The 10,278-nt window shown below is 38.8% G+C and overlaps 1 non-coding gene across 1 annotated transcript; it reads right to left on the reverse strand.

Annotated features, from left to right (window-relative positions):
• Window positions 1-1,978: 1,978 nt before the first annotated feature.
• LOC132020975 (U6 spliceosomal RNA) lies at window positions 1,979-2,085 on the reverse strand. The gene has a single exon (XR_009405166.1). It is a non-coding gene; the product is annotated as a U6 spliceosomal RNA (small nuclear RNA).
• Between the last annotated feature and the right edge of the window lie 8,193 nt (window positions 2,086-10,278).

Here is a 10,278-nt window from a genome sequence, read left to right on the forward strand (position 1 = left end):
AGACTTGATCCCAGGACCCTGAGATCATGACCTGAGCTGAAGGCAGACACTTAACTGAGCCACCCAGGTGTCCCGTTTGTTTGTATTTTATGTACGTTGATAATACAGTGAAGGGTGCCCTTCGGAATTAACCTGGCAGCAGCACTTTAAGAGTATTAGAAAGGAGAGCGGGGAGATGAGAGACTCCTGCAGAGGGGATCACAATGCATAAAAGTAATGAGAATCTAAACTAAAGCAGTAACACAGGGAGCCCATAGAAGGAGCAGAAAGAAAAAATGGGGTATAGAGTCAGTCAACAAATTTCATTTGTTATTTGGATCTGGAAGGCAAAGGAGAGAAGAGACAAAAGTTTGCCCTTGGTACTTGAGGGAATGGTGGTATGAGTTAGGACAGAACGAATGCACTCATTTTAGAAAGCACTGAATCACTGAATCCGATATGTCACTAGATCATTTCCAAGGAGCTTTCCAGTAGGCGGTTCACAATTTAGAAACAAAAATCTCCAGGTCTGGAGATGCTGCATTCATGGTTGTGGCAGCCAGCCATGTGAATATCTGACAAACTTCCCACGACAGGGAAAGTAGTTAACTGAAGGCTCCAGCTATTAGACTTTAAACTCCCCTCACGGTTTGAGCTGAGGACATGCATGTCACCGGCGGTTCCATCCAAGGAGCAGGTGCGGCAGAATACCAAGACAGATCAGCCTAAGAACACAAAGGACTGGGGTGCCTGGGTGGCTCAGTGTGTTAAAGCCTCTGCCTTCGGCTCAGGTCATGATCTCAGGGTCCTGGGATCGAGCCCCGCATTGGGCTCTCTGCTCAGCAGGGAGCCTGCTTCCTCCTTTCTCTCTCTGCTTGCTTGTGCTCTCTCTCAAATAAATGAATAAATAAAATCTTTAAAAAAAAAAAAAAGACAAAGGATTTCTTTGTTGACCAACTTGAGCTCAAGGACTCATCAAGGGCTTTGCTGAGCCTTCTTTCCGCTCTACGGGGCTCCTACCCAAACTTCCCTCTTCCCAATCTTCTTTCTCTCTCCTTCACTTGGCATCAGACCTGTCTCTCAACCTCTCTGGACTCTTCCGTTTCACACCCACATAAACTCTTTCCCCATTTAATGCTGTCTCGGCATCTGCTTCTTAAAGCACCTAGATTAACACAACAGTTATTTGAGAAGAAATGATAAATATTCCGTATGTCACTTTGTATAATTAGAATTAATGTTCAAAATACCAATGCTAACATTTTTTTAAACTCTTGAATCATTAAAGCAATATTAAATTCTTAAATTTAACTCATAAGCCATAAAATTATGTTTAGTAGGTTATAGCTTTAGGTGAGGATGTTCTTTATATTTTAAAAGGTTACTTTAAATGGAAAGGTGGAATCATTATAAAAAATTCTAGTTGTTGGATGTATTAAACTTCAACAAATATCCCCAAGTTATGAATCATTGAATTGGAATCATAAATAAGAGTGAGTATTTATTTATTTATTTATTTATGTAAAAGACTTATTTATTTATTTGACAGAGAGAGAGACCACAAGTATGCCGGAAGGCAGGCTGAGCCAGAGGAGGAAGCAGGCCCCCTGCTGAGCAGAGAGCCTGATGCGGGGCTGGATCCCGGGACCCTGAGATCATGACCTGAGCCGAAGGCAGAGGCTTACCCCCCTGAGCCACCCAGGCACCCTAAGAGTTACCTTTCAGCAAGCAAAACTTTAGAGAATTAATATTTATTGTTTTCCCAGTATTCAGAAAGATGTACCTCCATTTATGTTGTTCTTCAGTACTCTACTGCTACTTTTTAAAGCTTTTGAGCAACATTACTGCTTCTCATTCTAGAAAATACATTCTGATAATATATGTATTTGATAGATGAGATGAATAAATACATTAAAAAATTATCTAACTGATCACCACTATAGCATATAGCAGTAAGTTTAGCAGACACTGAAGGTCTTTTTGACTGTAGGCAGCAAATAATTTTTTCTTTTTCTTCACGAATTTGCGTGTCATCCTCGCGCAGGAGCCATGCTAATCTTCTCTGTATTGTTCCAATTTTAGTATATGTGCTGCCGAAGCGAGCACGGCAGCAAATAGTTTTAAGGGTTCTCTTATAGCAATGCTTCAAAACAAAATCCATGTTCTCTAAAAAGATGTGGTTTAGAATCAATCAAAATCAAATGGCTTAGTCAATATAATAATTAGGCTAGCATCTGAATCATTTAAGCTATTATAATTTTTAGAATTATTTATGGGAAAATTCCAAAGGCCAATGTAAACTGAAAATTGTTGCTTTGGTTGCTACAGATATGGGTAGTGTATCTCTTCAGATGTTAGAATTTAACTTTAAGGAAAACAGTGTATGGGTAAGCCTTTACTCAAAGGACTTGAGTTTCTTTACTTTCTTAGGAATTGCTTACTTTCTCTTTTGCATTAGATTGTGGTTTAGAAATCTAGTATGTTGTTAATTCTGTCTCTATTGGATGCCTTTTGACTCAGGAGACTAACAAACAATCGTAGCAGGAACATCTGTAGATCTTTTGAAAAGTAGCCAATGAATTTGGAGTTTCCTCGGCCAGACAAATCGTGGGATCACAGTCCAGTCCTGAGCTAAACTTAAGGACAATAAGATTAGTTCTGACATCTCGAAAAGGAATGGAACACATGGGAAAAGGCTACACTTAGAAAATTTAATATCCTTTGATTTTTTCACAGTTAAAATGAATGGAAAGTTAAGATTAGCGCTTGCTAGAAAAGGCTGTAAAATTTTATATATGCACAATTAAAGGGTTGAATGATTGCATGGAAAATTTGGATCCTATAAAACTGCCATGAAAAAACCCAAATATTTGGTCTTGTGCTGCTCAAACTTGATGGTTCATTAACAATAGAATTATTGTATTTGATACTGAAATGCTTAAAATAATTGTTTCTGGAAATAAGGCATCTCTCACTAGTGTACACTACCTTTGGATATTGTGGATGACCTCTCTGTAAAATTTCAGGTTTCAACTCTTTTTAGGGTTTTGTTTTTGTTTTTGTTTTTTGTTTTTTTACATTCTCTAACTACTTAATAGACTACCATGCAGTAGACTACCTTGTCTTCAAGTCTTCCCTTAGGTGTTATCCTACAGACTCTTCAATTCCCTGCAAATCTTTATTCCTTGTACTCGTCCTTGGTGATAATATTAACTCCCTTGCCCCCAGTTGCTATTTGTCTACATGCATTTCCTACCCACATCCATCCTCCTATCCCTATCTTGCTCTCTGCCATTCTAACTACTACATCTCATGCCCCACCTCTAACCAAACTTACTAAGATAATTTTTAATGGTCTTTGAACTATCATATATCCCCAAATCTAATTATATTTTCCTCTTACTTGTTTGCCATTATCTGTATATTTCATCTCTCAACTATGTTTGCAAACTTTCAAAAGTTACATATGCTTATACACTACCTTTTTAAAATATCTCTCATAGGTAACATTTGACTTTACCTCGATCCTGGTAACATATAACATCTTCACAACCTCTTTATTTTTAATTCTCACTTCTAACAAAAATAAAACATGATCAACATGGACAGATGTTTCACTGTAAAACACTCTCCCATGGGCTTCTTCATTATCCCAGAGTCTGCTCATCCTGCTACTCCCCAGGTAGTTTCTTTTCTACCAACTTTGCTGATTCCTTCTCCTCTACCTAGCCTTCAAAAACCCAAGCTGCTTGTAACTTTTTCTAGGTCTTCCTTTCTTACAAATTCCTGTCACTTCAAATGATTTCTCTTCTTCAGTAGCTTCCATTGTCTTCTCCATGGATGTGAAGATTTTAAAATATGGCTGCAAATTCTTGAACAATTTATCATTTCTAAAATATTAAGATCCAAACAATATTACCTACATGGGAGACAGTTAATTCTTTGCTATTCACTGGCTACCATTTTCAGGGACTAAAAGAGAGCTCCTTTCCAGATTCATCTTCTCATGCGACTTTCAGGTTACTGTATCAGTTGTTTATTGCCTCATGGCAAACCACGCCAAAACATGGTGGCTTAAAACAAGGCAATTATTTGGCTTACAAATTCACAGGGCTCAGCTGGGCAGCTCATCTCTGCTCTCTGTAGTGCCAGTCAGCTGGAATGGCTTGACCGGGGGTCCGGAGGATCCAGTTTCAATATGGCTCAGTTATATGCTCTGCAAGTTAGAGAAAGCTGTCAGCTGGGAGTCAGCTGTGGCTGTCGCCAGGGGCCTCAGTTTCCCTTTACATGGGTCCTTCCATGGATTTCTTGTGTTTCTTTAGAGCATGATTGTTGTTCTGATAGTGAGTATCCCAAGAAAACAAGGGTATGTGGTGACATTTTCATGACTTTGCTTTATTTGAAGCAGTCACAATGGCCTTCCCAAACTCAAAGTGAAGGACCTAGACTCCAGTTTTTGGGTGGGGGCACGGGTCTTGAAGAGCACATGGGTAGGAGACACCACTGTAACTGTTTTGTTTTGTTTTTTTGTTTTTTGTTTTTTTTTAAATCACAGTCTGGGACAATGGGCATTAAGAAGGGCACATGATATATGTGTTAACATGAGCACTGGGTGTTATATGCAACTGATCAATCACTGAATGCTACCTCTGAAACCAAAATGCACTATATTTTAATTAATTGAGTTTAATAAAATAAAATTTAAAAGTAAATACATTTTAAAATTTTTAAAAATAAAATAAAGGGTGCCTGGGTGGCTCAGTGGTTTAAGGCTCTGCCTTCAGCATGGGTTGTGATCTCAGGGTCCTGGGATCAAGCCCCGCATCATCGGGCTCTCTGCTCAGCAGGGACCCTGCTTCCCCCACTCTCTGCCTGCCTCTCTGCCTACTTGTGATCTCTGATGTCAAATAGATAAATAAAATCCTTTTAAAAAATTAGAAATAAATAAAAGATAAAATAAAATTACAGTCTGCTACAGTGACTAAAGTGCCAAGTCAGTCTCTTTAGGTTACTTCTGGATTATACACATAATTCAAATGCTAACCCAAATGCATCTCTAATTCTAATCAGTACAACTTTTTGTTTAGCTCTCCCCAAGTGTTTAAAGATAGTAGGAAATTGCTTTCATACATTATGTTGCCAAATTGTTACACATTATAGTATCATCTATTAACCTATTCTACGTATATAATATATAACATACACTATATATGTATTACATATATGTATTATATATAATACATATGGATTATATAATGATTGCATAATGTAGTAATGCATATCATGTAAATAATTTCATGCATTACAATATCAAATTAGATCCCACAGTAGCATCTAAGTTAAATGCTGATTGATAAGTCTATACTCGTCATGTGTCATCTTTCTTTTTCCCAGCTTTTGGAGGTTAGAAAGCAAAACAAGCAAATAAAAACAGCCCTTTGAACATGTCATCAAAGAATAAGTCCTACGAAAGTGAGATAGTCAAATAGACAATCAAATTCAATTTATGTCCTTTCTGCCAGATGGCCAATTTTTAGAAGAAGCATTAATTTCCTAGAATATGAACTGTCTCCTTAATTTATTTCTCCTGGAACATAATTTTTAAGAGACTGAAAAAATTGTAGTCGGCACCTTTGTAAACATACACTAGAGAACTTCAAAATTAATACTTAATGTCTCATTTAAAAAATTTGATGTAGTCTTATATTTAACTCAGCTTCACTACCTAACACATAGCAGAATGTAACTTTTAGGATCATCTATCATCTATCGCAGGCAGAAAATAACAAATAAACCTACATGCGACATTCCTACATCTCCAGGGTCACCAAAATATTACTCTTTCATAAAAGACAAAAGAGAGCGAGGAAGAGATAATGTTTTATTTTGTTATTTCTTTCCAAATACAGATTATGCAAGCTAACATCTTGTTTTCCAAAGAAAACACTTGCTTGAATCTAAAGCTCATATATTATTAGGTTTTCAGTAAAAGTCTTGATTCTGTTCATTAACCCTATGCAGAGTATGGATCTTTTATTGGTTTTATGGGTTTACAGACTTGCCGTTCTTAGCTTGATGGTCTGGGGAAAAATTACTTTACCAGTTTCATGTGAAATAAATAAAATTCTGTTTAGAAACAGCAAACCAAGGGGTGCCTGGGTGGCTCCGTGGGTTAAGCCTCTTCCTTTGGCTTAGCTCATGATCTCAGGGTCTGGGATCAAGCTCCACACTGGGCTTTCTGCTCAGCAGGGAGCCTGCTTCCCCCTCTCTGCCTTCCTCTCTGCCTACTTGTGCCTCTGTCAAAAAAACAAAACAAAACAAAACAAAAAAAACCAAGATACATGGGATGTACTTTATCTTAATAACTTATGTGTTCTTAAGTATGGGAGCTATAACATCCTCCTCATAGCTTAAATGTTTTTTTTACGTACACAGATTTTGAGAATGATACTCTGAATCAGAATTATGTGGTAAGACTTGTTTAGAGGATACACAACACCAAAAGAATAAACTAAAAAGAGAAAAACATAGTGAACCAACTGATTCTTATTTAGTCGTGTAGTATCTATACCAGAATGAGTTTATATTTAGATTAACTGGGTTCAAGGCCAGGTTCATATATTTATTGTGAAATGAGAATGATTAATAGTCTCTGCCTTTTAGGATTAGCAAGATTAAATGAGAAATTCCCTGTAAATCTCATTAGCATAGTGGCTGACACAGAGATGGGACTTGATGACTCTGAGCCATTGTGATCATTGCCAAGCTCAGCTGTCACCTCATCTGTGAAGCACATCTCTCGAACCTTCCCAAATACTTTAATGAGAACTATCCCTCTCCTTCTGTAGTCCTTTGGCATTTTGCTTACATCTCTCTTATACTCCTCTCTATTGCATATATGAACATAGATGTTTGTCTTCCTCATTAGATATCAGGTTCCAAAGGGCAAGGGCTATGTTGTTTTCACCTTTACATTTTTCTCTCAGCACACCTTTTCCAATACCTGATACCAGGCATATATATTAGACTTTTAAAAAATATATTTATTTATTTATTTGAGAGAATACGGTGAGAATTCATGGAGGGGGGGAGTGCAGAGGGAGGGAGAGAGAGGGAATCCCAATCAGACTCCCTGCTGAGTACAGAGCCTGATGCAGAGCTTGCCTGAACCAAAATCATCAAAAGTTGGAGGCTTAACCGACTGAGCCATCCAGGAGCCCCGATATCTTAGACTTTAAATGAATGATTATTAAGTTAAGATGATAGGTTCCTTTTCATCCTTCAGTTTTTGTGTCAAATGTCAACTTTCTGTTAACTCATTCTAAAGAAGCCTCCACGATCCCACTCACCCTCTACCAAAGTAACTCTATTATATTACCTTGTGTGTTTTTTTTTTATCATTTTGGGAAATTATTTAATTGACATATGTACTTACTTACCTGTCCTGATAAAATGCAAGCACTATGACAGCAGAACCCTTACTCACCACTGAATTCTTAGCACCAGGACTTAAGTGTCAATTTAAGTATTCAGGAAGCATTTTTTTTTTTTTTTTTAGAGAAATGGATTCCTGGTGAATTTGAAGGTTTCTTGATCCACCTATGCCTAAAGCTGAAACTTGGAACCCATATGCTCTCTTTTTGCCTATGCTGATTTTCTTTTAATTTTTATTTATTTATTTGACAGAGATCACAAGTAGGCAGAGAGGCAGGCAGAGAGAGAGGAGGAAGCAGGCTCTCTGCTGAGCAGAGAGCCCGATGCGGGGCTTGATCCCACCCCGGGATCATGATCCCAGCCGAAGGCAGAGGCCCCAACCCACTGAGCCACTCAGGCGCCCCTCAGGAAACATTTCTTAAATGAATTGTTACAGGGCGGCTGGGTGGCTCCGTTGGTTAAGTGACTGCTTTCAGCTCAGGTCATGATCCCGGAGTCCCAGGATCTGAGTCCTGTATGGGGCTCCCAGCTCCATGGGGAGTCTGCTTCTCCCTCTGACCTTCTACCATCTCGTGCTCTTTCTCACTCTCTATCAAATTGACAAATAAAATCTTAAAAAAAAAAAAAAAAAGAATCTCTACACCTCCAATGGGCCAGGTATGACAATGGCAGCAGAAATGATGAGTCCCAGGGACCCTTATTTAAATAACTAGTAAAGTTGGCGATGACTTTTGAATATGAAAAAAGTGATACTCAGGAACAACTGTGAATGAGGTGTCAGTCCCTGTCTGACCTCCTTTGCCTTTGTCATTGCCAGCTGCTTCTGCTCACAGAGAGCCCTACCTGCAAGTTTAAACTCAAATGAATTCTCAAACCAATCTTAGCATGAAGAAGGAGAGCTATAAGCAGCTGTTGGAGCCATGACTGGACAGAGTTCCTAAGGCCTTGGTTATACCAGAATGGGTTAGACAAACTTACATGGAAGAATTAGCCAGATAACTCCCCAGGCAAGTATTGCCTCTTACCATAGATAACGAAAGAGCCTGGTTCACCAGAAAAGAGCAAGGACATGACACCATTTGAATGATGCAAACAAAGTTTTGAGTCAGTATTATTAAAGATAGTGAATGGAGATGGGTCTTCCACTTGGCTCATTCCCGGGGTCTGGTCAATAAGCTGGTAAAAACTGATCCGAAAGGGGCGCCTGGGTGGCTCAGTGGGTTAAGCCGCTGCCTTCGGCTCAGGTCATGATCTCAGGGTCCTGGGATCGAGTCCCGCATCGGGCTCTCTGCTCAGCAGGGAGCCTGTTTCCTCCTCTCTCTCTTCTCTGCCTGCCTCTCTGCCTACTTGTGATCTCTCTCTGTCAAATAAATAAATAAAACCTTTAAAAAAAAAAAAAAAACTGATCCGAAAGATCTGGCAGGATCTTTGGTAGAAATAGGGTTGAAGCCTGAGAGTCATTACAGAACAAGGTTTTCTTACTCTTTTTCTGACTGCAGATTACAGGACGCCTAACCAATTATATGGAGCATGGTGTCTATTAGGGCATGGAAAAGAAATAAATCTTTTTGGCAGAAATCTATGACCGTAGTGTTAAAAAAAATTACACGGACTATGTCATAGTATAAAATTATCAATGCTGAGTCTCATCAACTAAGAATGTTATCACTTGGACCACAAATCTTGACTCTGGAATTCCCAGGGTGATGAAGATGTAGAGGTGCTGGGAGAGTAGGACCCCCAGGGAGGGTGTGGAAACTCCACCATCCTTTCTCACATACCTTGCCGTAAGCATCTCTTCTATCTGGCTGTTCCTGCTTTTTAATAAACCAGTGATTTTAAACACAGAGAGGACACCACACAAAGACAGAGGCAGACTGAAGTGATGCATTGACAGCCAAGGAATGCCAAGGATTGCTGGCAACACCAGAACTGAAGACAAAGGCATGAAACAGATTCTTCTCTAGAAACTTCAGAGAGAGCACAGCCCTGCCAACACCATGATCTTTGTATTTCTAGCATCCAGCACTATGTGGGAATAGATTTCTGTTGCTTTCATCCACTTAGTGTATGGTACTTTGTTATGGCGGCCCAAAGAAACAAACACTGGTTCCTTTACGTGCTGCCACCCCCACGTATAAATCAACCACAACATAAAATTTTCCTCTGAGCACAGCATTCACTTCATGGTAAAAGTGGCACAAAGATGGTTTGGCTCTTGGAGAATTTATTGTAGCGGCTGGGTTATCCCTTATTGAAGGATTCAGTGCATTTGCAGGTGTGATGGGTTACTGAGGTAAGATTAAAGAAAGACGCACTGGGGCATGTTCTTTTCTGTGAACATTATAGAAATAACCATGGAATCTTGCCATTTGCAATGATGTGGATGGAGCTAGAGTGTATTATGCTAAGTGAAATAAGTCAGGGAAAGACGAATACCATATGATTTCACTCATATGTGGAATTTAAGAAACAAAACAGTTGAATATAGCGAAAGGGGATAAAAAAGAGAGAGGGAGGCCAACCGTATGAGACTCTTAACTATAGAGAACAAACTGAGGTCGATAGAGGGAGGTAGGTGGGGGATGGTCTACTCCCAAAATCAATATTATACTATATGTTAACTAACTCGAATTTAAATAAAAACTTAAAAAAAAAGTGCACTATTTAACTATACTTTACTTTGAATTTTTAATAACAAAAGAAAAAATATCTTTACTGCAATTTTGCCTCAGCTTTCATTTGTGCTTTTAACCAACACTGTAGCTACGATGTAAACTACAAGTTCAGAATTAGTACTTGGAAACGGACACCAGAAATTGGGGAACCAAGGTGGCTTCGTAGAAATTAAAATTTTTCTAAGTA

The sequence above is a fragment of the Mustela nigripes genome, chromosome 6, assembly GCF_022355385.1.
Source record: "Mustela nigripes isolate SB6536 chromosome 6, MUSNIG.SB6536, whole genome shotgun sequence".
In the NCBI taxonomy this organism is placed as follows: domain Eukaryota; kingdom Metazoa; phylum Chordata; class Mammalia; order Carnivora; family Mustelidae; genus Mustela; species Mustela nigripes.